Source organism: Thunnus albacares, chromosome 16 (assembly GCF_914725855.1).
Source record: "Thunnus albacares chromosome 16, fThuAlb1.1, whole genome shotgun sequence".
In the NCBI taxonomy this organism is placed as follows: Eukaryota; Metazoa; Chordata; class Actinopteri; order Scombriformes; family Scombridae; genus Thunnus; species Thunnus albacares.
Genome location: NC_058121.1, coordinates 10,907,705 through 10,915,177, shown reverse-complemented (window position 1 = coordinate 10,915,177; position 7,473 = coordinate 10,907,705).

Sequence of the window (7,473 nt, the reverse complement as noted above, 5' to 3'; positions counted from 1 at the left end):
TCACATGGAGCAGGTCTAGACCACATGCTTTGCATTGGTGACAGTGGTAAGGAAAAACTCCCCTTCACACACAACTTCCTCCCCAGTATTCCTAATAAAGACATAAAGGAAGGCCAAATGTGACCCCTGTACAGGAATTGATGCAATATGTGTGAATATGTTTATTCATGCATGTACATTCCTTACTGTGTGTGTCTTTGTCTTGTGTTTGTGTCACCAATCCCTTACACAGCAGTAATTGATACTGACATGGATCTCACTTTGAATCTTTAATTATTAACAGCCAAGTGGACAAAAATATCTTTTTTTTTTCTTTTAATAAACCTTTATCAAACAAAGAAATCAAGTGAAACCTGTTCAACACAGCAGTAGCCTATCAGTGCCTCAATCGTGATGGTAAAAGAGGATACAGCAGACAAGAAAACGACCGGCCTCACGTAAATGGGAGTGCAAAGTTCACAGTCACTCTATTATTGCTTAAAGTACTTAAAGGAATAGTTTGACATTTAAGGAAACAGGCTTATCAAGGGCCATATTCATGAATCTTCCTAGTATTAATAATTTTTCCTGGTGACGAAATTCTAAGAAAATTATGACGTTTGCTAATAATTTCCCCTTACAGTTAAGACTAAATGCTGGCTAAGATAAAAGTTATTTATGGGGCATCTTAGCACTTATGAGAAATCTTGAGGTGAAAAACTGTTAGGAGTAGGGAGGAGGACTTTTAAGAGGCTTAAGAGTTTCTTATGCAGAGGAGAAAATGGCGGAAAGACAAAGAGGTAGGAGAAATAACTCTCTTCCGGGAGTTAGATGTGAAGATTGATACCACTGTGGCCATTAGATATGAAGTTACAGCCAGGAGAAGTTAGCTTAAATTAGCAAAAAGACTTGAAGCAGGCGGAAACAGCTAATCTGGCTCTGTCCAAAGTTAATCAAATCAGCCTACCAACAACTCTAAAGCTCACTAATTAACAGTTATATCATGTTTGTTTAATCAGTACAAAAAGCACACAAAGTTGATGTTTTACACTTTTATTGTTTTTTAGTTAGCTTTCGTACAGATTAAACATCAAGATATAATGTAGTTTAGAGTTGTTAACTTAGCATAAAGACTGGAAGCAGGTGGAGACAGCTAGCCTGGCTCTGACTGAAGGTAACAAAATCCACTTAGCAACACTTCTAATACACATTACAGTATATCTTGATGTTTAATCTGTACAAAAAACCAAAAAACATAAATTTGTGATTTTATGTGGTTTTTTGTACTGATTAAATGAGCAAGATATAACAGTTAATTAGTGAACTGTTGGTAGGCTGATTTGACAGTTAACACAGAGCCAGGCTAGCTGTTTCCGCTTGCTTCCAGTCTTTATGCTAAGCTAACCATCTTCTGGCTGTAGATAAATGAACAAAAAGTAGAGTGGTATTGATCTTCTATCTGCATGTAACTTGGCAAGGTACCGAAGCACATTTCTCAATATGTCGAACAATTCCATTAAGATATACTTGTTGCATTCATGGATCATGTTTTGACGAATGTATGGTGCAATTTCCTCATTGAGCAAGACCACAAAAGGACTACAATACAGTGTGATTCAGTCGTTTGAGTCGACTGCTCAGGAATGGTGTCCTGAACTTTACTGCCTCTCAGTGACAACATCAATGACATCACCAGGTGCCACTGTGTCTGTCTGCACATCTCAGTCTGTGTTTGACACTTTTACACACTCACGCAAAGACACACACTCTCTCTCTCTCTCAGGACCAGTCAGACAGCACTGTCCTCCACCTGTCTCCAGTGTTACCTGCCCTAGTCATTACCAGGGTCCCAGAACCCCACTGTAAGTGCACATGTCAACAGCAAAATTACAGGGCACGCACACACACATATTTGTTTTGCTTTTAAAAGGGTAATATCGGTTTGCACGCAAGCGATACGTTCATTTTCTCCCCTGCTCCCTCCACCTCCTTTTATTTTTTACAAAACCAGAAAACAAAGCAGGTGAGGTTCAAAGACAAAACAGAGAAAAGGAGATGAAGAGAGGAGATGTGTGGAGATGATGGACACACATTGATGGTGTGTGTTTGTGTAATGACAAGGGGAAACAAGTGTTATTTCAGCCCTGTTTCTCAGGTCAATGCGGATTTTACCTCAGTGATCACAAACCACTTCTGCAACTGAAGTCAAAGGGCCATTAGATTGCAGCTTTGTTCTCCTACTTACTGTAGCTTGCCCTTGCCTGACTAATTAAGAGAAGAAACTCTCTGCTGATGTCTGCGATGATGAGAGTGTCTCTGTCTGGAAATGTGACAGTTAAACTATGGCGAGACTTGAGGTGGAAAGAGTGCACTGACAAGTTTGACGAGGAGGAAAACACTGTGCCAGATACAAATCGCTTTGACTGAAAGATAAAGATCTATTTTCAGACAATGACATCAGCTTTTCTTTTCGCTGGCATTACTTATGCCAGTGGTTTAGTGTTGTTGTAAATCAAAGAGGCCCTACACCTGAATGTTGTGTTTTCATAAAACTGTCCTTTTATCCTCTGCTCTTTCACCAAGTTGGCTTTGGGTAATCTGAGTGCTCTCTTTCCCTTTTCAACATGATCAGTACAAACAATGACAAACTTCCCTTCTCTTCAGTGTGACTGACTTGATCTTATTGCAGCTCTTATTATGTTTTTTCTGCTGAAAGACCTTAGGACTGTATGTCTGAATAGATACTGACAGAGCCTTATTAGATGTGACATGGCTGTCATCCTGAAACAGAAAGAAGTCAGTGGGCAACATTCAACTTGTTTGCACAACTCAAAACAAAATTATTGGGTGCTCAATGATCAACACATGATATTAGTCACTGTATTTAGTCTTTACTCTGGCATCATTGAACCTGGCACAGCCTCAAACATAAACCGACTTTACCTTAGTGAGCAAACATACTGTACATGCACAATAACACATTTAGCATTTCCTATAATTTGTGCACCAATCACATCCGTCTTCTGTGCATGCTGTAATTTCCCTGACTGGATCCTCAATAACATCCTGTTGTCTGAGGACATCTGAAGGGGACAGGTTGGACTGACCCTCCACCACATCACACACGGGACAGGACAGAGCAGAGACTGTTATCCTGGCCCCGGCTAATGACAGCTGAATGAGAGAAACAGGCAGGAAGCTGTCCCCTGTGATCTCTGTATTTAAAAGCGTCCTTATTATTGCTTGTGTATTGTTTTGTAGCTCTAGGATCCCCTTGGACTACTGTTATTAAGCTGAAGGACTGTGACTTACAATAGGTTTTTAGCTGAAGTAGGGTAAGATATAAAATTAACATGTACACCCCTTATTGCTGATGATGAGGTGTAGTTCACATTGCAGCAAACCAATAATAATGCCAAGATTTTATTCTTTTAGGGCTGCTTAGATTTGACTTTAGATTTTATATCAGACAACCCATTTTCTCTGTTGCTATGAGTTGACTAATAATCAGAATATTCCTGTCAGCCAAATCAAATGTTCATTAGCTAAATGCTAACATGCTCACAATGACAATGCAAACATGCTGATGTTTAACAGGTTTAATAGTTACTGTGTTATTTTCTTAAATTAGCATGTTAGCTTGCTAACATTTGCTAAGTAGCAATAAACACAAAGTACAGCTGAGGATGATGGAGATATCATTAGTTCTGCAGGTATTTGGTCATAAACCAAAGTCTTGGACTCACTGAAATTTGATGAAGATGAAAAGTTAAGTGGTCACCAATGTTATTGCATTTTGTCTTGAGGAAGACATGAGTGTCTGTAATGAATCTCAGGGCAATCCATCCAATAGTTGTTAAGACAGTTCTTTCAAAACCATAAATGTGAACCTGATAGTAGTGCCAGAGGAAAAGTCAGGGGATCGCCAAAGTCATTGGGATTCATACTCAGGGGAACATGAATGTCTTTACAAAATTTCATGGCAATCTATACAAAAGATGTTGAGATATTTCAGTCTGGATCAAAGTGGTGGACCAACTGATGGGCGTTGTCATTGTCAAGAAACCTCTTAAAGAGAAACAGAGGAGGGATTGGCAAAGTGACAATATCAAATAAATACCACAAGTAAATGTAGTAAGTTGTACTGTATTATAGTGCCTTTATTGGTTTCCTTAGAGTAGTATTCAAGAGTCTTAAAGACCTAATAAACAGGAAGAGAGGGAGGTGCAGCAATATCACAATAAGTATGGATGATAACAATAGTGTGCCTGTGCATTGCTTAGCAGTCACACTAATGAAGTCAAAATACTTCTTGCTGCCATGATTTGTGGCTGGCCTCAGAATGGACCCAAGTGAAACGAGAGCCTGACTTTGTGCAATGAAAACAGTGAAACCAGAAGTAAAGGTATTAAGAAGATTCCAAAAGCAAAAGTCTGATTACTACCACAATAAACTGGCAACTTATCAATGTTTTTCCTTCAGGTAAGTGAAGTGAAGAGTTATTGAACTTACAACAGAGGAGCAAAGTGGTTCATCTTAGTCATATTAAAACTGGTTAATCTAATCTCCAATCGCATTTAATGTCATGTCTACCCACATCCATTGATAGCCATGACCAATGGCTTCCTGTCTGCTTTATTGTTTAAGCAGATAGAAAACAATAAGAGCTTAACACCTCTCACAAAAAGCACTTAGTGAGTGAAGTCATGGAGATTTATGAATGAGTTAACCTTGTAGTAACCCTGTGCAGTGAAACACAACAGGTGGTCGTCTTTCTTTGTCCACTGCAACAGAGACAGGTGCTTCCTACGCTGGGGGACAGATCACTGTTGACTCCGGATGATGGGGGAAAACAAGGAAACGAGGAGGTTTAATTCATGCATGGACACTTCAAACCCAGCCCAACTCTATGTCAAACACACAAATACATGAACCCGCCCATTCTATAAGCATAAAAAGTCCATATTTCAATGCAAACACAAGGACACTCATTCAAACTGTCAGTGTTTTTCTCTCCCTGGTTTGTCAGGGAAACAGAGGCATCAGTAGACAATAGTTCTGTGACCCATATCTGAGACTGACATAGGCAAACAGGAAGAGATCCACTTTGCATAGAGGGGTATTCCTGAATCCTTGAGGAAGGGAAGAAGAATGGAGTTGGGGGAGGGTGAGTCAGAGAGTATCCTTTGACCCAAAACACCCACCTACAAACATTTCCGATACCAAACGTCCATCCTGGCCAATCAGGAGAGACCAAATCTCTCAACCCCAGGAGCAGAGGAAGAATGTAATGACCAAGTAACTACCATGGCTTGAGGCTGAAGCCAATGCATTAGTACATTAAAGTGTAATGCCACCTACGGCTGCTGGATGCTGGCTCCAAAAAATCACTGGCTCCAATTGATTCCCATTCAAACCTCTCTGTATAAATACTAATAAGTCAGTAATTTTTTTCAACAAGTTATTATGGTTTCAATTGTTAAATTCAGACCCCCTAATAAGTGTGCTGGTGGTCATTTTGAAAATTATTGCTCCATTAATAAGATTTGAGGACTTATTGTGGCTTTGATGTCTGCCATGATGGTTTTGCTTGACAGCTGTGATTGATGGTTCACTCACCTGCTGCTCTCCCCAGCTCTTAATATACTAATTACTTAATTTATTACGATACTTGCCCTGTTAGCACAATTTAGCTAAAGTTGCCAAACTTAGCCTGAGTGCGCCACTTGGTGTCCTCAGTAAGCTAATGTTAGCTTCGGTCCGACGTACTCTTTATTAGGAAGGTGCTGGGAGCCAACCATATGTAACTCTGGGCTTCAGCCAGCTCCAGTGCAAACCAACAGGTGACGTCAAACCTCACTATGTCCATCATTATATGCAGTCTATGGTAACGACCTGAGATCAGCAATGAAATCACCTGAGACACATCCCACCCACAACTAGAGATGTATACCGTTTTTATTACATACCATGCTGAAACATTCTGATGGCAACAATACTGCCAACTATTTCCATACCATCATTATAGTGATTATCACTGTTGTCAGCGGGCACCATGAGCACAGCACAGCTCTCTGGTCTAGAAGTTTCATTTTGATAAACCACAAGAAAACACCTTATTACCAGTCAAACAGAAACACAGCAGGACCAGAGAACCGGGCTCCTTTTTCTTTCTTGCTCTGGCTACTGTGGTCATGACTTCTAAAGCTAGCTAATCGACCTAATGACATACGGTTGGTTTATGGTCAAGTGAGTACAAGTCATGGACATTGCGCAGGATTTTTTTGGTTCTTTTACAACTATTAACGCCCAAAACAAGTGCATATGAAAAAACAATCAGAACATGCATAGAATCTAAGAGAAAGAGACACTGAGCTACTTCAACCAACTTTAACCAACCTGCATTTGTTTATGGTGTTTTTAGTGTTTTTAATGCGGTTCATTTGCAGGGTTTGTTCATTTCAGTTAAATCCAAGCCAATCATGATGTGAAGTAATTTTTACTAATATTTCAGAAAAGTTTGATGACTATCATGATAATACATAATATTTTTGGCCACAGTAGTCATAGCATGAAAATTTGAAACATCCGTACCCTGTGTTGTGTTTTACGTCACAAAGGAAAAAACACAACACAGGAGAAAAGTTTCCTGTTTTTCCACCACCCACGCTCAACCTTTCTTCACTTTCACTGTGCATTCATCCATGAGAAGACGCCACAACCAAAGAACCTTTGAAATCTCTGACAGGTTTCAGGTCGAATCTGAAAGTAACAACACTTTGGAATCTTCTGGAAGACATCTGACTGTCTGATCAGCAGTGGTATCCAAACAATGTGTTTCCTTTTCAACTGAAACACTAGTGTGTTATTAAATCTGTCTCAAGTCTCTTATCTGCATAGCTGTAGAATGACATACAGTCACAATATGGCGTCAGAGAGGAGAAACACAACACATCAGCAAGATGGTCTCTATATGTAACCATCCAACGATATAGACCACTGCTGAAAACACCTATTTCTCCAGTTATACATGGAGACAAAATGAAATCAAACACAGCTAAAGTTCAAAATCCCAGATATCCATTGTTGGAGAAACTCATTTCCTAAAATTAATCATTCTGTTTCGAGGATCCGCTCATTTCCTCAAGGCCTTAAGTTACGTGCTACTTTAGCGTGCCTTATCTCATGCAATCAGTCTTGTGTAAGAGTAGGTGCCAGTGATAATGATAGTCAAATCTGGGTTGATTGATTATGTAAAGAGAGGAAGGAAGGGAGGGGAGGATGATGAGCAGAAAGAAAGAAGAGTGAAGGGTTGACCTCTCTCCTTCACTGTCATGTAGATAAGAATGGTGATGGAGACTCAGTGGACTCAGATAACCTCTAACTAAAGGTGCAAGGTCACTGATTAAAACTTCACTATTTAATCTGCAGATTGTTTTTTTAGAATAGAGCCATAAAAATAGTTAGTTGTTCCATAGATATTTTATTTTAGCT